The following is a 23,630-nucleotide window of genomic DNA, read 5'->3' as shown; positions in this document are numbered from 1 at the left end:
ACATAACTTAAACATGTGTGGCAAAAGCATAGCCCTTCTGTCTCCCCATGAGCTCTGAGATGTAGATTAGAAATGAAGTCTGAAGACTGATTGATTTATTGTTGATATGACTTGTATAGAGGCATGAAAGAGCATGGCAAGATGGGCTAAGGTTATATGGCTGAATAGTTCTACATTCTCATCCTCTTGAACCTACATCATCCACCAGGTGAGGCTTCAGAGGGCTTGGAAAGGGTAAAGATGATGCTACTCACATCAGTCCTGCCCAGGCTGGCTATGGCATGAGCTAGAGAGGCACAATAGAAAGAATGATTAGCAGGGGATGAGGAATCTGGTGTCCCCAGACCCCAGGTAATAAGTATCTCTGCCACTAGCCACCTGTGTGATCTTGGACAAGTCACAGCTTCTCTGTGCTATGGGTGCTGTTTCCTGCCATTAGAAATAGTGGCAGTCATCTTCATTTGCATACAGAACACCATCTTGCAGCATAGTGCAGACTCCATCCCTATTTCTGCTTATTAACTCTGCCCTTTCCTAAAAGACAGTTACATGAGTCATCTTGTGCTCAGTTAGGCTAGTTAACCCCTAAACAGGGTTAACAGGCTATCTATAATTCTATCTTCTGTCACTGCCTCCAGGATGGAGGACCCCAAAAATAAAAAACCAAGGTTAAGTAAAGGAAGTGGTAGTAGCAGTAGCTGACCCTTCCAAGAGACAGGGACTGAGATGTATGGCATTATAGAAAAAAATGGCAGATCATTTTGCATTCTATGTACTGAAATGGTAGTAAGCAGAACATGGAAAAAAATAGACATTTTGAAACTAATCCTTCCCAGTTCTTGAAAAAAAAGTGAGGATGAAAGGAAAGAATACATTTCCAAGCAGCTACACCTTTATAAGAGCCAATCTAATTCCATCCTTAAATTTGTAAAAGACTCTACAAATTTAACATCTGCAAGGTTGAGCATTGCTCACTCCATAGCTCAGCATGGAAAAGCACTAAGGGAGGGAGAATTTATTAAAGAAACTCTCCTAAGATGTGCACCCATTCTATTTCACAATACACAGAATAAAGATGCAATTATTAAGAGAATATCTGAGTTCTTACTCATTGAAATATCATAAAAGACCAAATAATGAGACTGAACGCAAACGTACATCAATTAAAGAGAGACATAAGTCATTGTAAATATGTTTCGATCTCTCTTGAAACTACCGATGTCACATCACATGCTCAGTTGGCCATTATTGGTCAATACTCTGATGGTCTCACAATGAGAGAAGAGTTGATAAAGTTAGTATCAGTGCCAACAAGTACATTAGGAAGAGAACTATATAAGGTTATTATACAAACATTCCATAACCTAAGCATTGATATCTCTAAAATTTTGTCAGTGACAACAGATGGGGCACCAAACATGGTGAGGAAAAATGTTGGATTTGTCAGACTGTTTACAGAATCTATTGGACATCTGATTGTGCCTTTTCATTGTATTATCCATCAGGAGACTTTATGTGCCAAGGCAGGATTCACCAACTTAAACGACTTAATGTCAGTTATTACAAAAATAGTTAATAGCTTCTCGTCCCCCCCCCCCTTACAAGTGAAAATTTTCTGCACTTTTACTGGAGGTTGATTCCACCTACAGTGGACTGCTGAAGTACAATAATGTAAGATGGCTGAGCTGAGGCAAAGTTCTTGAGTGCTTTATGGAGTGCTTTGAAGAAATTAAGGTATTTTTTTAGGATAAGGATCTGGGAAACTTTCCTCAGATCAATGATGATAAGTGGGTCAACACCCTGATGTTTTTTACAGATCTCTCTGTTCATATTAATGAACTGAACAAGGGGTTTTAGCAAAAGTATTGATGTTATGTTTGGATACATAAAAGCTTTTGAAAGTAAACTTAAAATTTTCAAGCAAAACTAAAACTTATAAGTATTTTCCTTGAGTAACAAAGTATTTTGAGAAGGCCAGTGCAGCTGTACAAAATGAAATGGAACCCTTACATATAAAGTACCAGCATGTTTTATACTAGTTATTTGACCAGTTCAGTGATAGATTTAATTAATTTAGAAATCTAGAACAGACCATGAAAATAATTAAGCATCCTGATATAGTAGTCTATAGTAGTTTGGAATTAAATGGTTTCCAATGGATACAAATTGATGATTTGGAGATGAAACTTGAAGAATTTCAAGACAGCATCTGGGCTCAGGTGTTTGTCAACTGGAGGTCAAAGTTTGAGAATCTTCAAAGGTGCCACTTGGAGAATCAAGAGGAGTGCCACTACAAACGGGAAATTTGGAGTGCCTTGGAACTGATTACCAGACACTTTTAGCACCCTGAAAAATATAACAATGGCTTTACTCACAATTTTTCCCTCTACATACTTTTGTGAGACCTTATTCTCAGTGTTAATCAAAACCAACAAAAGAAACAGATTGACAGATGAAGTTAGTGCTTGCTTGGGCTTGAAGTGTACAAAATACCAACCTTCAATTGAAGATTTAGCCAATGAAATTCAGCAACAAAAAAGTCACTAATAGGCACTGATTACCCCTCCCCCTCACTTATCTTAGTTCACGGCACCCCACACAAGTTAAATAATATCAGAACCAACAAAAGAAATTGACTGACAGATGAACAAAGAAGTCACTAAGCAGGTAAGTTAAATAATTAGTTTTTTGATTTATTAAATACAGTTATATATTACAATTACACATTTTTGTTATTTAAACTATAAATGTTGCAAAATTATGTTTTTTTTTTCTTGTAGTGACACACCACACAAGTTATGTTTGGGTATTTTTTGGCAAATTTTGACACACCAAGCTCAAAAGTTTTCCCATCACTGCTTTAGCAGGTGGGATTTAAGTTAGGTCTTAAAGGAAGGCAATGAGATCCATAAAAGATGTGGAGGAAGAAGAGCATTCCAAGTATGGAGGACAGCCAGAGAAAATACCTGGAGTCAAGAGATGAAGGATCCTATTTGTGGAACAGCCAAGAGGCCAGTTTCATTGGATATGTTGGGGAGCAAAGTATGAAAAGACTGGAAAGGTTTAAACAAATAAATGTTTACAAAGCCCCAGGAACCTTACTAAGTTCCAGAGATACAAGGAAAGGCAAGGACACAGACACTGCCCATAAGGAACTTACACATGATGGAGGAGATAACATACTTTGCCCACAAGGGCTAAATATGATGTAAATGGGAGAAGTATTAAGTGACCAAGGAGGAGTATTTTGATTTGGAAGGTCATAGTGGAGAGTAGACTGATGGATCCTTTCCAGGAGTGATGACATTATGGGATTATGGTTCCAGAATTAGAATGAAAGGGAAGAAAGAATGGGAGGAGTGTGGTGAGGCATGAGGGTAGACACATGGAAGCTAGGTGACAGGTAAGAAGATGGCTGTATTTCTTGTGAAATGTCAGATGCTCACATACAGTGGCAAGTTAAGCACTCCCAAGCAGGGATGGGACAGGACCCCATGTAGGAATTCTGGGGATGAAAGGGTAATCCTCTTGGACATGATCTCTGGTTGGAGGGTGCAACTACATGGTGGGTATTGAGAAGATGACTAGATCACAAAAAAAGATGGAGCCTATTCTGCAGTGATGTTACCTGAGGATTTCTGATACAAGGAGCAATAGGAAGGCATTACTGGGAAGTCTACTCAGGGAATAGCCAGAACTACCAACTTGGTCAGGATGAAGCAAAACTAAGTGGTTTGGGATATAACCCAGATACAGAAATTTGTAGGGGAGGATCTCAGGAGTCAAAGGACAAAGGGAGATGTTATGCTTTCTGTAGAAGACTCAGCTCCCAGAAGAATAAGGAGGTTTCACAAGAATTCCAGAACATTTTGAAGCACTTGGGGTCTTCTGGGTGCATCAATGTAGCTGTTCTTGAGGAGTCATCATCACTTTCTTGTGATTGTTCAGTCATGTCGAACTCTTCATGATCACAGCTATTTATAAAGTTTTCTTGGCAAGGAGTGGAGTGGTTTGCCATTTCCTTCTCCATTGGTTCCTTTTGTCAGTCAATCAGTAGTTAGGAGTTATCTCATCATATTTGAACTCGGGTCTTCTTGACTCCAGGCCCAGTGTTCATAACCAGTTAGCCCAGCTGCCTCTAGACTTATTTTCTTCAAGCTTCTCCTAAATGAGCTTCCCCTTGGCCAGTTTTTGCCGCTATTAAGGAAAAACATTAATCTCAAATGAAGGGGCCATCTCTTTTAAAGTGGCTGCCTCCTACTCTGGGCTCTCTCCATCTCCAACCCACCATCCACATAGCTGCCAAAAGAACATTCCTAAAGGATACATAAAACTTAGACTCTTCCCTGCTTTAAAACCTTCAGTTACTCCTCTTTCCCTGCTACAGGGTAAAATACAATTTCTAGATTAATCTGTTTATAAGTCTTAAGTTTCTGCTAGTCTGACCACATTTGGGGTGGCAGGTTTAATTATGGGCACTACATTTTAGAAGAGAAGTTGGCAACTGGCATGAGCCCAGGGAAGGGTAAATGAAGTGATGAAGTGTCTGGAAACTGTGCCATGAGGAACAATTCAACAATTGGGGATGGTTAGCCCAGAGACATAAAGAAGTTGGGAGTGGGATCCTTTAGCTACCTTGAAAATTTGAGAATGCTAGTGAATGTCAAACACAGTAGTTCCTAAAAGGTGGCAGTTTTCAGACAATTATAATTTATTCCCTTTTTTAAGGAAATATCCTTCACAAAGGCAGACCTTTTCTACACCATACAAAAAAAGTTGCCTAGATTGAACACTGGAAAGTTAATTGACTTATCCAGGATCACACAGTCAATATGTGTTCAAGATGAAATTTAGACCCATGTTCTCACTTTAAAGCTTTCTCTCTCTCTTTCCACTGACATAATGTTTCATATTATAGAATTTCCAAATAGTTATTTGCAGTAGGTTTTTCTGACCATTGAAATACCACAAGGATCTGTAATTTTGCTTTTGTCCAGGGAAATTCTGGGTAATGGTGACTGTATCCTAGGCTACAAGTTGATCTTTTGGGTATATTTCTTTTCATTCTTAATGGACATCCTTGAAATGCATGTTTTTTGTCCACTTGAGCAAACACCATGATTAAACTGGGAATATATAACTCGCCTTTGGAATATCAGTGTCAAAGCTCTGAGAGATGTAAAATACCATATAGAATGGGATTGCTGACTCTATGCCAGGAATGAGTTATCTTAAAGGGCATTCTCCTGGTGGCCTGAAAAGTATTATGAACATTTTTTGGCTAGCTGTCTAATTTTCTTCCACACTATCAATGAGTCTGTACCCTAGTGGCATCATTTAACTGAAACATGGTGAAATTCATCTTGGTGGCAGAAATAATTTCATGACTATTGGGTTATTAGAAATTGTAATGGCTTGCTAAGGGAGTTGTAGTATTAATCCCCCCTCCCTTTTGAGATCTTAATAAAGAGAATTGATTATCATAGGGTCATAGCATTTGGTCCTGGAAGGGACTTTAGAGATGGTCTATTTCAACTCCCACCTCCTCATTTAAAGATGAGAATAGAGAGTAAATTAATTGAGTCTTCCTTTCCCCTCACTCTTATCCTCTCTATTCCATTCCCTGTCTGGAAGGAAAAATTATCTTTCTCATTCCCTTTCAAATTCAGATATTTCCCCCCTAGCCTGCTCTGGTAAACTTTACCAAACTTTACCTTCCTTACACTACTCTGTGGTTCTTCTCTTTGTTTTTCTACTTATTGATTCTTTTCAATAAATCATTTGAAAGAGCTTTAGGGCAATCACTGACCTCATTCTACCCTTAACTTTTTCCCTCTCTAGGGAAGGACAATTTGAAGAAAGGTAGATAGTTGATGGATGTCTTTTTTGAAAAGTCACAAAGTAACCTAGATTAAATGAAGGGAAAGATTCAAGAAAGAGGTAAAGGAATGAATTCTACCTCTTGGCACCCAGAGAAGAGTGTTGTCATTGAGGATGATTAGTCCTACCTACTTTGCACCTAGCCTTTGTTCATATAATTTACAGTTATCAATGCAAAAAGCAAAGGTGACTAAATGGTGATGGTCCTCACACTCCCTCTAAACCACAAAGGAAAAAGAACTGAATCCTCCCAGACCATGCCTATTTCCATCTCGTGAGAAGGGTTTAAGGCAAAATGTTCCCTTTGTACAATCATTGCCTCCTCTACACTTGTTTCCATCCTTTCAGGTAAAGAGAAGAAACTTTAGGGGCTGAGCACCATGATCTCCTTCTCTCTCTGCTCCATTCTCTCACTAGAAACAGAGTTGGAGATTTTATTGGCCAAGCCCAGGCTTACATAAATTCAAAGACAATGGTGCAAGATCTATGCATGGGATTCTTTCTCTGCCCTTCTGAGGAGGGAAGGGGAAGAAAAGGAGAAGGGAACAAGTATTTATATAGAGCAACAACATGCCAGACACTGTGTTAAATATCAGTTTAGCAACTAGTATATATATGTGTGTGTGTGTGTGTATAAAAAACAACTATTAACTAACTGTACTGTTTCTATTCTTTTGAGTTGATAAAGGTATTTGTAGAAAAGAAAAGTAAGTCCCCAGTTAGAAATCCTCTAACAATTGGCCAGAGATTGAAGTCTTGTTCTTCAACTAGGAAGGATATGTCCTAGTCAGTTATATTCTTTGGTATCAATCAATCAGAGCTTCAACAAGCATGCATTCTGATTATAAACAAACACATGTATTTATGTTGACCATAGATGTTTACATAAAGAGAACAGAATTGTAATTTTAAAAGAATTTAGCATATAGTAAGAAAAAAGGAGTGGAAATCATGGAGAGAGGAGTTGCTTGGAGAAAGGAACTTGGAGGGGTATTTTCTTGTTGCTCTTTGGGTTCAAGAGAAAGGAAGACAACAGCTATTATCCTTGTGTTCACTGATGCTCCCACACAATTTAGGTACTCCCTTCCCCTTGATAATCCCAGCTGCAAGCTCTCCTCCAGACTTATTCAAGCTGCTCATGGGGTTGCACAATCCTTCCTTGCTGCCTGAGACATGTGATAGTATTCTCCTCCTGGACTGGGAAGACTACACTGTCTTTTTGATGCATGAGCACATTTCTCAGGAGTCTATGTAGTTAGCCACAAGAGACTTGGAGAGAACTATTTCCAAAGGGTACTACATTTAGTTATCACTTCATTGTTATTTTTTATATTGGATCTTTAAAATCACTTAAAGTAGCAAACATCCAAATAAAAAAGAAAAACATTCCTGTAACTTCCTGCCATCCCATCTTTCTGTTTTTCCCACTCATTGTCAAAATCTTAGACAGAATATCTACCATTTTTATTCCATGTTCACATACACTCACAGCCCCTTTGTAATATGTCTTTTTTCCTACCTCTCTGTTCAATATTATCTCTTAAAGATTATTAAAGATTACCAATGGGCCTCTGATACTAAATCTAATGGTCTCAAGCTATCAAAGAAGGCTTTCAGTTTTAGAGATTTCATCCAGTACAACTCATACTCAAGAAGGAATCTCTTCTACAGTACTTTTGACAATAAAAACTCTTAGGAAGCAGTCATTCCTAATGGCCTCCAAGACGCAATCAACCAACCCCCAGAATAAAAAATTATTAGGGGCAGCTAAGTGGTTCAATGGATGCAGAGCCAGGCCTAGAAAGGAGAGATTCTGGGTTCAAATTTGACCTAAGACACTTTCTAGTGGTGTGACCCTGTGAAAATCACTTAAATTTCATTCCCTAGTCTGAACACTTTTCTGCCTTGGAATCAATATATAATATTGATTCTAAGACATAAGATAAGGGTTAAAAAAAGATTATTAGGAAGTACATATGCTGTGCTCACTGTAAGAGATTCCAAGGCTCCTAGGGAAAGTCTCTTGTGCTCCAACCCACTTTCTCCAAGACTGCTGATTGTATGTGGTTCCTAGATTCAAAAACTATTAGGGTATACTTCCCCTACACAGAAGACCTCTTAGGGAGGCAGCCATTGTGTCCAGAAATTTTAGAGAAAGTTGATTTCTGCAGAGCATGAAGATTGCCTGTCAAACCCAAATTCTGGACTAGCTACATCAAAAGAAATTTTGTTTGTTAATTTATTTTTTAAAATCCCTTCTTAGAACAATACTGTGTATTGGTTCCAAGGCAGAAGACTGGTAAGGGCTGGGCAGTGGGAAGTAAGTGACTTGCCCTCAGTCACACAGCTGGGAAGTATCTGAGTTCATATTTGAAACCAGAACCTCCCATTTCTGGGCCTGGCTCTCCATTCACTGAGCTACCTAGCTTCTACCCTAAAGGAAATTTAAAAGAATGAGGAAAGCATATTCTATTCTAGAACCCTGTTTGAGCTCACCCCAATCAAATGGTGGCAGGACTCACTGGTCAAGGAATTCCTTAAACCTGGAATTTCCTGAAGAGGAAATACTTGAAGACATTATTAACAATGGGTCTCAGACCATCAAGTCGGACTCATTTCTTTGTGTTAAAATGTCTAGTTGATTTTAGTTCATAAATATTGAACCTGTGTGCTGGGCATTTGTGTATCCAATCTGCCACCATGAGTACCATTTTCCCTGATGATAAGCTGCTTGAAGGTAAGGACTGTGCAATATCAGACTTTGTGGGTACAAAGACAAGAGAAGTACCTTGTCCAAAATGAATACTAACTAAATGTTGACTGACATTGACCTTGAGTTCTATGTACTTTGGAAAGCTGTTGGCCAATCCATAATTTATACTTTATTCTTTCTCACTTCCACTACACTGTACTCTCTTAATATTCTCTTCTTCATCTTTAGAGAAGATGGTTTTCTACTCTATTTCCTTCTTTATCTTCTTCCTCTTCTAGACCCCTAAATTTAGATATCTACTAAAGTTCCATCCATGTTTTTCTCGTTATACATTTACTCATTGAACTCTCATCTCTATGTAAATGGCTTTCAAATCTATATTTTGGGTGCAACCCCATCAATCCACATTTTAAATGCTCACTGGGTGTGTTTACATGAATAGTCTATAAGCATTTCAAACTTCACCTGTCTTGAGCCCTTCTCAGGTGCTTCTTATCCCTTTTGTTTTCCGATTTCTGGGAGTGATTCCACCCTTCTTGATGTCACAGAAACCTTAGAGTTGTTTTTGAAAACTCTTTTTCATTCTGACCTTGTTACTGACCTGACGATTCATCTTCAGCAAAGTATCTCTTTTCTGCATTCCTACTTGTGCCAACTAGATTCAGATTCTCAACTGGCCCTTAGCAATGGCCTTTTGATTAATCCTTCCATTTCTCCCTGTTCCAGTTTGTCTTTGCTATAGCTATCAGATTTTCCATCACTCCTCTACTCTTCTCACAAACCCTCTATGAATCCTCATGGTCCATGGAATGAAGTACAAATTGCTGAGGCTGCCATTGAATTCTCTCCACACTCATCCCAATATACATTCCGAACTTTATCTCACTCCATTCCTGCCCACATACTCTATGCTATCCTCACTCTAGACTACTTGCTTTTTCCAAAACAAGTCCTATGCATTCTTGACTCTGCCTTTCTTCAATTCCACCCCCTTTCCATCACTCCAACTACTGAAATATTACCTTATTTCTAGGTCCAGTTCAAAGGTAATCACCTCCTTCATCATGATCATTATCATAATTATTCTCACTAATATGAATATAGTTCTTTGGTTTCATAGCCTCACAATAGCATCCCAAATCAAATAGTCCAAAAAGTATCTTTGCTTTTTATAGATGAAAAAACTGAAGCTCAGAGAAATAAGCTAAAACTTAAGGCTAGAAGAAGCTTTGGTATCCATGTAATTAAATCCATAACTTAAATGGAACACTTTATGACTTATTTGTAAGGTGGCCACTTAAACTCTGCTTAAAAACCTCATGCTGGGGCAATAGAGACCTCCCACCTCATACACCATTCCATTGTATGTTAGGACACTCCTAATTATCAAGAAGTCTATCCTCGGATCAAGTCCAAATCTAGCTAGCTTTTGCCCTCAAGGCTATCAGTCCAACAAATTAGCACATATTTATTATAAACCACTATGTGCCAGGGTCTATGCCAAATGTTAGGAATGCAAGGACAAAAATAAAATAAAATATAACATTTTGTCACTGAAGACAACATGAAACAATATTTTTGTAAATGAATTCATAGAGAACATATACAAAAATAGGATAACTTAGGCAGAGAGAACTTGAGAAATTGGAAGGATTAATAAAGTCTTCGTGTAGAACTGGAGATTTTTAATTTAGGCTCCATGGATAGATTTCAGAGAGTTCACAAACTGAGGTAAGAAAAATTACATCCTTACTTTCACTCCTTTTGTTTCCTTTGTAATCTATGTATTATTTTGTGCATTTGAAAACATTATCTTAAAGAGTCCATAACTTCCACCAGACTTCCAAATGGACCCATGACTCCTACCCCTCATGTTAAGAATCCTTGATATTGAAGTTGATGCTTGAACCAAGTCCAATCATTTTGGTGATGGAATAGTATTAGTATGAAAGGAATGCAGAACTGGAGGGATTCCATGTAAACTGGAACAACCATCAGGAAATGATGCAGAGTGAAAGTAGCAGAACCAGGAGAACATTGTACACAGAGACAGATACATTGTGGTACAATCAAATGTAATGGACTTCTCTACTAGCAGCAATGCAATGATCCAGGACAGTTCTGAGGGACTTATGAGAAAGAATGTATCCACAGCCAGAGGAAGAACTATGGGAGTAGAAATACAGAATAAATATCATATGACTGATCACATGATTTGATGGGGATAGGATTGGGGATGTTGACTTTAAATGGTCATTCTATTGCAAATATTAATAATATGGAAATATGTTTTGAACAATGATACATATAAAATCCAGTGGAATTGTTCATTGGCTCTGGGAGGGGGGAGGGAGGAGGGAAAGGGAAGAACATGAATCATGTAACCATGGAAAAATATTCTAAATTAATTAATTAAATAAAAATGAAATGAAATAACTTAAAAATAAAATATCATGGTTGTCCTACTTTGGAGAGCAGACTTGCCCAAGATCAAATAGTTTATAAATGGCAAAAGTGGGATTCCAATAGAGATCTAGCTCCCAGTTCAATGCTCTTTCCACTACCCAGTACTGCTTCCTTATGAAATCTCCCTTGATCCCTCCCCACTCCCATTCCCCCCCACATTCATTCCCCTCCAAAGAAGATGTCTCATTCCTTCTTTGGATCTTTTATATTGACTTTGCTTTCATTTCTCCTACTCTTTTCTCTTAGGAACTTGTTAACCAATTTCCAACCAATAAGCTCCATAGACACAGCCTCAAACTCATTGACAAAATGAAGCTTTTTATTATCTGTGGATTTCATTTATTGATGCCATGTTTGTTCCTCATTAGCATAGATACATGAGAGTTGACTGTAGAGTGAAGATTCCAGAAAATCAATCATTTGATAACAATAGATCTGACCTGTATTCTTATGTCAGCTCATAACTACTAGCTACAGATCATATCACTCCAATTAATTCTGTTTAATTCATTTCCATTCATCAAATGCTTATTAAATATTATTAAATATTTTCCTTGTGTAAGAGTGAGAACATAAGAGATCCACATCAAATCCCACTTAGCAGGAAAGCATCTTTATTTTTGTTCATTTTCTTATTCCTTTCCTCCTTATACTAAGGAAATTCTCAGGATGAAAGATAGATTGATAATTATAATCTCTAAAAAAGAAGAGGTAAAATTGTTGTGGTGGTGGTGGTCAATGTAGAAACCAAAAAAGATTTCTTAATTCACTAAAAATGTGAAATCATGGAAAAATCAATAGAATTGGAGTCAGAAACCCTGTGTTCAAGTTTTAATTTTATTATTACTTGATGATGTGACTGTGGGCTATTATAAATGGTGCCCTCTAGGACCTACATCACAGAGTAGGAGGGAGATACAAATGAAATTACTTATAGAAAGTGTATGTTTACTTTAAACAATTTATGTAAATGTTAGGTATCATAATTGCACTTTCCTTTGTTTTGTCTATATATTTTTTCAGGTCTTATCGAATATTAGATTGCAAATTTCCTGAAGGCAGGAATGGTATCTTAGTCATTATTCATCCCTACATCCCCCTCAAGGCCATCACATTTACTTGTCCAAGCATGGTGCTCAGTAAGTGCTGAAGACATGAATGAATCCATGATCCTTCAGAAGGTAGCATTACCTTTATAGGTGAGCATGGCTAAATTTCCCACGTCACCATTCTCAGTCTTATGCTTGGATACTCTATAATATAAATATGGGGAAAAGCCATGAGCCTGGTCATTGGTGTGCTATGGTAGTTTGCCCACTGGACACAGGTGGAGATGCTGCATATAAATAGATTGAGCCATAAGTATCAGAATTTTACTGAAAGATAGCCCAGAGATGTTTAGCTATGTTGCTAATTGCACCAGAGCAGCCTTCACCATCTCCTTAGGGTCAAGGATCTCTGTGTCTTGGGAATCTTTTCAGCATTAGTCAATTAGTCTAAACTCTGAGAAATTGACAATTTTTTAAGATGGGTAAGAGTTTGAGGAGATCACAGAAACACAGATTGAGAGCTGCAAAGGACCTTAGAGGGCATTTAGTCCAATCCCTAATCCCTAGTTTTACATATGAAGAAATTCCCTTCCTTCCTTCCTTCCTTCCTTCCTTCCTTCTTTCCTTCCTTCCTTCCTTCCTTCCTTCCTTCCTTCCTTCCTTCTTTCCTTCCTTCCTTCCTTCCTTCCATTCCTTTTTTCCTTTCCTGTCCTCCTTTCTTCCTTTCCTCATTCTTTTGTTCCTTCATTCATTCATACATTCATTCATTCTTTCCTTCCTTCCCTCCTTTCCTTTTCTTCCTTCTTTCCTTCCTTCCTTTCCTCTCCTCCTTTCTTCCTTTCTTCCTTTCCTCATTCCTTTGTTCCTTCATTCATTCGTACATTCATTCATTCTTTCCTTCCTTCCCTCCTTTCCTTTTCTTCCTTCTTTCCTTTCCTCTCCTCCTTCCTTCCTTCTAGTTAAACCTTTCCTTGTTAGATTCTAGGCTGTTTACTTCTGCCCTCTAACATTGATCCCAAGATCTTACATTCTCTCTTCCAAACTCTGCCAGAGCGGATGCATTTTCGTGAGGCAAGCCAATTCCAAAACACAGGGCTGTGTTATTAACACCTTATTAACAATATAAAACTGCCTCATTAATCCAGTTCCAGAGCTCATGTTGGGGGGCTACTTTGAGGTGCCAAGTGGGAAGGAGTAAGTTCATATATAAAACATCTGAAATGTAACTCAATTGCCACTTAAAAATTAGATTGTCACCAAGGATGACATGGGCAAACCTCTGAAACCATGCAGGCCTCAAGGGTGAGATATTGTCTGTCCCACCCCCCAATAAACAAATGAGGGTGATTGTTACAGATAGAAACATGTGCTGTGCTAATTTTTTAATGTTGTTATAGATCCATAAATGTCTAATGTAGTCAGTGTAGTCTTGAATATATATCATCCCAGTAGAGATGTCCCTATTTTTTTTAACATTTCTCCTTGGGCCTAGTTATTTGGTTGTAATTACTGCTAGAACTAATTTGATTTGAGATTTTAGATTTAACCAAAGATTTAAAACTCGACAACTAAATTAACTAAAAGATATTAAGAAAAGGGAGGCAATAATGAAGCTGGGCTGAACCTGGCATCAGGAGGATCAAGCTTCCAAGCCTCTTACCAACCATATGACCATGAGCAAACCACAGCATGAGCTTCTGTTTTCTCGTCCATGAAATGGAAATGGAGAGACAGGAGGTGACAAATACCAGATGGGTGACGTCACCATGATGGAAATAGACCAGGACTCTAGGAAGAGCAGTAACCCAAGATTGCTGGCTCTGTCTCCAGATCCATTTTTGTAGCTCTCATCCTTGGTATCCTTGTGGATTTATGGCTTGGGCCATAGTTCCTGAAGACCAGGAAATAATGCTGTTGCCACCAAGAATGTCCTTAGCTTGTAAAATGGTTCAATACTAGAAACAGACATTGCATTAAATAGGATGCATTATTATCTGCTTTGCTACTGTACTCTAAGGACCACAGGGTCTTCCCATCTGCCCTGCAGCTACCATGTCCTTTCTATTATGCTCTACCTCTACCTGTTATAATAGGCAATTAGGTGGTACAATGGATAGAACATTAGGCTAGGAGTTGAGAAGATCTGAGTTTAATTCCCGCCACAGACACTTATTGGCAGGGTGACCTTGAGTATATGACCATGCTGAGTCAGTCATTTAACCTCTGCCTGCCCCATTTTCCTGTTTTATAATATTAGGATACTAATAGCACCTACCTCCAAGAGTTGCTGTAAAGATGGAATGAAATAATATTGAAAGTGTTTGATAATCTCTAAAGTTAATAAATTCTAACTTTTATTATTAGCAATAGTTCTCAGTTCTGTCTACTATTCTACTTGTATTTCTAGTACTTTGCCCCTCGTATTTAGTAATTTCATGGGTTTTAAAAATGTTATTCACCATGTCACAAAATAGTAATAGTGAAGTTCATGTGAGATACCATATGGAAAGTATTATATGATGTAGAGTTGGAGGGAACCTTAGTGACTCTCTAGTATAACCTCATCTTTTATAGGTCTTATAGGTTAGGAATTTAAATGATTTATCCAAGATCAGATAACCTAGGTGGTAAGTGCCAGGATTTGAACCCAGGTCTTCCAACTCTAGAGCTCATGGCATTGCATACTTTGAAGTCATAGCCATTATGATTCTTGCTTCTGTGGTGTATTTTAGGTAACATTGCATCTTAGTTACCACCTTCTTATTAGTACTGTAAACTGTTTAACTCCATTATTTCTTTTGATTACTTTAAAGTATCTTAAATACCTTAACCACTGCTTGTATCATAAGTATCGTAAGTATTCTAGTTATCACTTTCCCATACAAGGATGTGATTTATTTAACCTCACTGATTTCCTTGAGTTTTTTCTGTTTACCTTCTCTTGAATGTCAAATTTGATATCAAATTTTCTTTTTAGTTTCAGTCTTTGTCAAAAATAACTGGAAGTCCTTTAGCTCATTAAATATCCACTTCTTCTCCTGGAGTATTATGCTCAATTTCCCCAGGTAGGTGATTTGGGGTTGTAGTCTTAGATCTTTTGCCTTGACGAATATCATATTTCATACCTTCTGATCCTTTAATATAGGAGCTACTGGGTCCTGTATAATCCCCTCTTAGTTCTACAATATTTGGCTTTTTTCCTGGCTGCTTGTACGATTTTCTCCTTGGGTGTTCTGGAATTTGGCTATAATAGTCCTGCAATTTTAAAATTTGGGATTTATTTCAGGAAATGATCAGTTTCTTTCAATTTCTATTTCCCTTCTCTCATTCAAGAACATCAGGGCAGCTTTCCCTGATTATTTCTTGTAATATGATGTCTAAATTCTTGTTTTTTTTATCATGGCTTCCAGGAAATCCAATGATTCTTTTCTTTTTTTTCCAGTTACATATAGAAACAGATATTGACAATTGTTTTCTAACATTTTAGGATTCGTATTTTTCCTTATCTCCCTTCCCCCCAACTTGAGGTGGCAAATAATCTGATATAAGTTATACCAGTGCTTTCACGCAATTTCCATATTGCTCATGCTATAACAAAAGACACATATCACACACACAATAAAAATCTCATAAATGAAATAAAGTGGAAAATGGTATGGAGCCTGCAATCAGACTCAACAATTCCTTCTTTGATTATGGATAGCATTTTTCATCATGGGTGCCTTGTAGGTATCTTGGGAACTTGTTTGACTGATAATAGTTTAGTCTATAACAAATGATCATTGTATAATATTTCTCTCATATATATTTTGCTCCTGTTTCTGCTTACTGCACTTTGCATCAGTTCATATATGTTTCTCCAGGTTTTTCTGAATTCATCCTCATTGTCATTTCTTATGGCACAATAGTATTACTCCATTACAGACATTTAACACAAGTGACAGCCCCTCAGTTTCTAATTCTTTGCCACTACAAAAAAAAAACTGCTAAAAATAGTTTCATACAGGTAGATCCTTTTTCCTTATCTTTGATCTCTTTGGGATACAGACCTAGTAGTAGTATTGCATGGGTCAAAGGGTAATGTATAGATTTATAACACTTTGAGCCTGGTTCCATATTGCACTCCAGAATGTTTGAATCAATTCACAATTCCACCAACAGTGTATTAGTGTCCCAATTTTCCTACGTCTACTCCAACATTTATCATTTTTTCTTTTTTGGTCATGTTAGCCAATCTGATAGGTGTGAAGAGGTATCTCAGAGTTGTTCTAATTTGTATTTCTCTAATCAGTAGTGATTTAGAGCATTTTTTCATATGATTATAAAGTTTTAATTTCTTCCTCTGAGAACTGCCACTTGTATCCTTTGACCATTTTCCATTTGGGAAATGTTTTGTATTCTTATAAATTTGATTCAATTCTCTATATATTTGAGAAATGAGACCTTTGTTAGAGACACTCACTAGAAGGTTTTTCCTTATGTATATTTATATAGAAAATATTTATATATTTCCTTACAAATTTTCCCCAAAATTCATTGTTTCCCTTCTAATTTTGGTTGCATTTGTTTTGTTTGTACACTTTTTTTACATTTAGCATATTCAAGATTATCCATTTCATTTCACATAATGTTCTCTATGTCTTGTTTGGTCATAAATTCTTCCCTTATCTGTAAGTCTGATAGGTAAACTTTTCTGTGTTTCCCAATTTGTTTATGGTGTCACAATTTCTTTCTAGATCAAGCATCCACTTTGACTTCATTCTGGCAAATCCAATTATTATTAAATTATCTCTCCTGAATCTTTGTTTCAAGTCAGTTGATTTTCCAGTAGGGATTTCAGATTTTCTTTTATTGTTTATTCTTTTGAATTTATTTATTTTTTGCTATCTTATGAAGTCCTTAGCTTCCATTTGTTTGATTCTAATTTGGGGGAACCTGCTTTCTTCTTTGAGGTTTTGTACTTCCTTTCTTAGGGAATTATTTTCCTGTTTGAGGTACTAGTTTTTTTTTTTTTCAGTAAGAGCTTGTTCTTTTCTAACATTTTCTTTTCTAATTTTTATTCTAAGTCTCTTATTATTTGCTTTTCTGTCACTTTTTTTGGAGCTCTTCCAGGAGTTTATTTTGGGTCTGGTATCCTTACACATTTTCCTTCGAGGCTTCACACATCCTCATTTTTGTATTGTTGTCCTCTTCTGAGCTTGAATTTTGGTCATCTCTCTTATTGATATATTTTTCTGATGTTGGGTTTTTTCTCTGTCTTCTTCTCATTCTAAGTTAAATTTTCCCTTTGATTTTGTCTATAGGCTGAAACTTATCTCCATTCCTGGGGTGGAAGAAATACTTTCCTGTGCTTATATTGTGCTTGGGGTTGGCTTAGCTGTTTCAGTCCCAGCCCGAACCCTGTGCAGAGGAGGACTGATTGACTTGCTGTGTGGAGGTCTGGGTTCAGTGTTGGGTTCTGCCCAATCCCACTGAGGCCAGGCTGTATTGGGCTGAGTTCCTCCCACTGCTGCCTGTTCTGTGTTGTGTTGGTTTCCACTCTTTTCCTGCTGAGGCTGGACTGAACCTGCCCTTTCCTCTGCCATTTGTACTATATCATGTCTGAATGCCACTAAGGCTTATTCAGTGCTTGCTCCTCAAACCCCAGTGAGGTGAGTCCTCGTTGCTTTCTTTCCATGTTGTTCTGTGTCAGAGCATTACTTCACTTCTTCTTCTGTTGCTTCTGTCACTCCAGGATTCATTTTGTGGCATTTTTGTTCTTCTGTGGTCATCTGAAGTGTGGTTGGTTGGTGGCCTCCAAGTGTTTCTTACTCCACCCTCTTGGTATCCAGAAGTCAACTCTATAACCATTCTGGAGGGCAATCTGAAACCATGCTAAAAGGACCATAAAACTGTGCCTGTCCTTGGTCCAGCAATACCACTGCTAGCTCTGAATCCCAAAGAGATTGAATAGAGGGAAAAGAACCTACTAGTACAAAAATATTTATAACAGTTCTTTTTATAGTGCCAACGAATTAGAAACTGAAAGGGTGTCAGTTAGGGAATGTCTGAACAAGTTGTTGTATTTAGTTGTACTGCAATACTATTATAGCACCATAAGAAATGACCAACAGGATGATCACAAAACAGAACCTGGAAAGACTAATATGAAATGATTAAAAGTGAAGTGAATAGAACCACAACATTATACACAACAACAGCAATAATGTCAATGATCAGCTGTGACTGGCTTCACTATTATGAGCGATGCAAGGATGCAGGACCAGCCCAAGGGATTCATGATGAAAAGACTATCCACCGCCATAGAAGGAACGGATGGAGTCTGAATGCAGACTGAAGCATGCCATTCTTCCTTTCATTTCCTCTATTAATTTTACTTGGTGTAAGAAACAGATATCTTCTTTCACAAATGATGAACATAAAATATGTGTAAAGATTAAAATTAATATACAGTAACTGAATATTATATTTTATAAAGTTTTATTAATAATAGCAAAAGCAAAAGAACTGCCTGAATTCTGCCCGGTTGCAGGTCAAAAAGAGCACATGGGGGGAGCATACATCCACTTAAATACCAATAACGTGATCTCGCCAACAAGGAGACACAGGAGAGATGATAGGGAATTTTGGGAAATACTAAGGACTTCTGGAGAATGAAGTCAAAGGTTCAAAATCTCCATTTATACATATGATAACGTGTACAACCTGTATTACCTGCTGCCTTGGGAAAGGAGGGGATAAGAAGGTGACAGAGGACATGGATTGCAAAATGTCAGAAAACTATTATTAAAATTGAGTGACATGCAAAAAAATAAAAATTGGTAACACTCATTTTCCATCATTTGTAAACAACAGGGTCAAAGGACTCAGTGACCCCTCAGTTTGCTATCATATCTGCCTCCCTCTTTTTAGTTCTTCTGATTATGTGCTATTAGCTGGATGAGAGCAGCTCACTCAAGTCACACTCAGAATTGTTCATTACCACAAGTTCAGGGTCATTCTGGGCAGACAGATTGAGTGATGTCCCAGAGGGAAAAGTTCTAAACAGTGTCTGGTTCAATATCTTTATTGATGGCTTAGATGAAGAAACTGAGAACATACTCATCAGATATCAGGAGTGGCTGAGACTCTGGAAGAAAGGAATACGATTCAATATGACCTTGGTCAAATTAGAACTTGGAAGTTAGGACTTCGAATCTTGGTTGTGGATGTGGCAATGCTTTCTCTCTTTTTATCTGGGCATCTATTGGGTTTTCACTCAGTGTTTCAGCAGTTTTTGTATTATCTTCCAATTCTCTGTTTTTTTCCTTGGGCAACATATCTCTCTCTGAACCTCCTCCCCTCCCTGCTCCCCAAGCCCCCTCCCCATCTGATGATTATCTCCTATGCTTCCCTATTCTAGAGAAGACAAGACCCTCGGTTCCCACATATCCCTTGTTAAATTGACTCCTCTTTTGTATAACTGGCATACTCTGACAGAGACTCACAGCATCCTCAGACATGGGCATCTCCTTAGTGTGAAACTGGCCCCACATGGCCCCCCCCCAAAAAAAAAACCAGAATAAAATTCAATAGGGACATATTCAGACATGTGCAATAAGGACCTAATTGGTCCATCATGAGGAAGATTATAATAGTAATAACAATAAAATAATCACACAGATGTAGATACACTATTTTTAACCCTTACCTTCTGACTTAGAATCAATATTAATTCCTAAGCAGAAGAACGGCAAGGGGGAGACAATTGGGGTTAAGCAACTTGTCCATGGACACCCCCCTAGGAAGCATCTCTGGTTGGATTTGAACCCAGGACCTCCCAACTCTAATCCTGGAGCTCTATCCACTGCATCATTTAGCTGCCCCAGTAGGCTAGACTCCAAAGACACGATTTATCCATTTTAGCATTGTTTTGGGGCTGGGTATTGAGAACCACTACGGCAACTGACATGATGGGGATGAGTTAAGGACTACAAAACAAATGCTTACAAATGCCAAATGCAGGGTGGCTATCAAGTCATTGCATAACTAGACCCTTGAAAAACTTCAGATGTGCCCATGACAGAAATGGCACGTAAGAGGGAAATTCTTCAAGTTTTGAAAGAATGTGTGTTTTCTGTATCAGGCAAGTTCATGATGGTTTCCTTCTTAAGGAACATGAAAACTGTTTTCAAAGAGTTGAAAAATGTGGCATGAGTTTCAGCAGCCAGGCTGAAAGTTAACAAAGGTAAACCCAATTCTTTTCAAAGCTTTACGATTTCAGCTTTTCTATGCCATTTACAGAGCAGCCCTATCACAGGGAAGCCTAAAGTTATCGAGGCTGAAAGTCACAGATGGACTCTACGATCAGCCAATATTAACTAAACTTCATCAGAGTGACTGGGTCAAAGTTTGGCCACTGCACTTTTTAAGAGATACGAAGGAGAAATAATGAACTATAAATATGTGGGGCAACTAGAAATGTGTCCTTGGGGGCTGAACTACAAGGAGCACTGATGGCCATCCCCTCCAACAATATAGAATGACTAAATTGAGCACTTTGTGTGCCAGGGCTGGCAGTGGTGCCTCCATCCACTAATGCAGAGGTTCTTGACCTTTTTTGTATCATGGGCTCTTTTGTCAGGCTGGAGAAGCCCATGAATCCTGTCTTAGAATAACATTTTACACTCATAAGACAAAATAATAGGTTTGAAAAGGAAAACAATTATATTAAAATGCAATTATCCTTTTTTTTAATAGAAGTTCACAGACAAGGTTAAGAACCCAAGCACTTATGTGAGGGCCATTGAGTCATAAAGAAATATATTCAAATCCCACCTCACATAATGACTGCCTATGTGACCCTGGGCAAGTCAGTTAAGCTCTCCGTGCCTCAGTTTCCTCATCTGCAAAATAAGGGAGACGAACTTGGTTTCTAAGATCTCTTTCAGCTTGATTGATGCTACTGTCATGCTGTAGAATGTCAGGAGGCTCATCAATAACCCCATGCCTTTCTTGCTGGTACTCCTTGATCAGAGGAAGACACAAGAAACACTAAATCATAGAAGGACAGGACAGAGGCTTTTGTTTTTGAGAATTGCTTTGATACTGTGGAACACAGCATGTCAGAGCCTGCATGGTACAGTGAGAAGAATGTTGATTTTTAGTCAGAGGGTGGGAGTTCAAATTCTGCCAGGGTAACCATGGGTAAGTCAGAAAGTCTCAGTTTTATCATCTTTAAAATGGGAGTTGGACCAGATGTTGTGTAAGGTTCCTTACAACTGCAAATCTGAGATGTCCCTATGAATTAACTCAAAGAAAAGGCTGCCAGGTGGCTAAAGTTTTTCCAGTCTTTTATATTCCAGGTGAGCTTCATTTTACAAAAGTGAAAACTGAGGTGTAGATGATTAAGTGACTTTCCCAAGATCACACAACTGAAATAGAGTAAAAGGGAGCTTCAGACCCATCTCCTATGACCCTAAATCCAGCATTGCTTCGACTATACTACCCTTACTCTGGGGGTGATAAACCTAGAGAAGAGAAGGCTGAGATGCCATATTGTTTTTCAAGTAAATGAAAATCCTTTCTGAGAAGGATGAGAACTTGCTCAAAAGGAAATTGACATGAAATTGATATAAATATGGATTGGATTTTCAATCAGAGGATCCCAGAAATGACAGATGAATAAGTCTCATATTAACTTAAATGAAAGCATGGATGGCAAGTTGATCAAGTTTGCAGATGGCACATAGCCAGGAGTGATAGCTAATAGGTAGAATGAGAGAACACAGATTTCTTTTCCTAGAATTTCTAGACTGGCAGACAAAGGAAATGCAATGGAAGCAATGTATCTGGGGTTTAACACAATCTTTGAGGATGTTCTGATGCACAAGGTGGAGGGACAAGGATTGAGTAGGAGATGGAATCACAGCTGGCTGAATGAGCATACTCCAAAAGAGTGGCCAGTCCTTTGATGATGACTTTGGGAGAGTTCTGCAGGGAAAGATGTAAGCCCCTGACCTCATTCCTGCCCTGTTTAATATTTCTGACTTGAGTGAAGGCAGAAAAGGCACACTGATGAGGTTTACAGATGACACAAAAGCTGAAAGAGGTAGCCCACATGGCATATGGCAGAATCAGGGTCCAAAATAATCTTGATAACCTGGAATAAAAGGGAATATCAAATAGCCCAGAATTTAATAGAAAAAAAAACTTTTATACTGATAAAGATAATTATTTTTGCTAAGTGCAGATTGGTGAGATGTGACTTAATGGCAGTACATAAGGAAAATACTTGGGGAGTTTAGTAGATTAAAATATTAATATGAATCACCAGAGGATCAAAAAAAACCTAATGCAATCTGGGACTACATTTAGAGAAATGTAATGTCCTGATGAAGAAGATGAAATGCCAGTGTGGTCTCTCCTGCTCAGAGCACACATAGAGCATTATTTTCAGTTCTGGGGAGCACACCTAAAGGAAGACATTGAGAAAATAAAGTGACCAAGATAATATTAATGACTAAAATAGAAGGTTTTTAACTTAATGTACTTTTCTCCCCTTTTTTATTTTTAGATTTTCTCTTATTATATGAACTTGGTTAGCATTAACAAGCATGAACATTTTCCCATTTAAAGAACATTAAAAGAGGATCGTATAAATTATGAATTTCCATTACTTATAGATTTTTTAAATATATAGATTTTGAATTTAACATGGTACTTCCAACACTCCTTTGTTTCTCTGGGTCCCATTCTGCATTGTCTTTTGCTCTCTTATTTGTATTTTTAAATGATTCATCAATGTTCTTTTCTATCTTTCTGTTTTGATATATCATTAACCTTACTTCTTTTCAAAATCCTCTTATTCAATAAGAAACTAATCATCTTTTTTTTAATTCCTTTTCCTCTCACCCCTCTTCCTTTCCCAAGAAGGCAGGCAAAAATGCTTTTAAATTCATTTTAAGCATCACAACTCATGCATGCACCAGGAGGTAGGAGGGACTATTGTTACCATAATTATTATCTCCATTTTACAAATAAGAAAACTGAGGCTAAAAGAGGTAAAAATGACCATCTGAGGCACGTTTGAAACTCAGATTTTCCTGACCCCAAGTCCCCAAACTCTATCCATTATGGCACCAAGGAAACTTTTTAAACTTAACCCTTGAAGAACTCTACAAATATGAGTTATGATCTTCTTCTTCCTCTTCTTCTTCGTCATCGTCATGGTATTATAGAAAGAATTCTTGTATCAGGTGAGAACTTGGGCATGTAAAGTCCCTTCTAATACTCAAAGCTTGTTATTCTAAGATTTAAAATATTACAGTGGGCTACTACAATGAGCTAAGTAACAGGCTGAAATTTGATGGGAATAAAGCTGGTGTTCTATATTTAGGCTCAGCGTATTTGAAGAGAAATCTAATTTCCCCTAAGTCTTCTCTTCTCCAAACTCAACACTCTCAAAAATGCCTTCCTCTGTTCCCTAGATGACATCTTTTCCAGGTTCTGACTGGTCTGGTCACTGTCATCTGGACGCATGC

General features: G+C 37.8%; 1 long non-coding RNA gene across 2 annotated transcripts in view; it reads left to right on the top strand.

Moving 5' to 3' along the window:
• Nucleotides 1-3,341: 3,341 nt before the first annotated feature.
• The window catches only part of LOC103099982 (uncharacterized), a 36,967-nt gene continuing 16,678 nt past the window's right edge, over nucleotides 3,342-23,630 (top strand). Inside the window, exon 1 of one of the 2 annotated variants that reach the window (XR_008911560.1) lies at nucleotides 3,342-3,403. This is a non-coding gene — a long non-coding RNA (uncharacterized LOC103099982). Of the gene's footprint in view, nucleotides 3,404-12,090; nucleotides 12,259-23,630 lie in introns of those variants that run through there. The other variant, XR_460106.2, reaches the window with a different exon arrangement.

Source organism: Monodelphis domestica, chromosome 1 (genome assembly GCF_027887165.1).
Source record: "Monodelphis domestica isolate mMonDom1 chromosome 1, mMonDom1.pri, whole genome shotgun sequence".
NCBI lineage: Eukaryota > Metazoa > Chordata > Mammalia > Didelphimorphia > Didelphidae > Monodelphis > Monodelphis domestica.
Note: the sequence above shows the minus strand (reverse complement) of the source record. Positions and strands in the feature narration are given on the sequence as shown.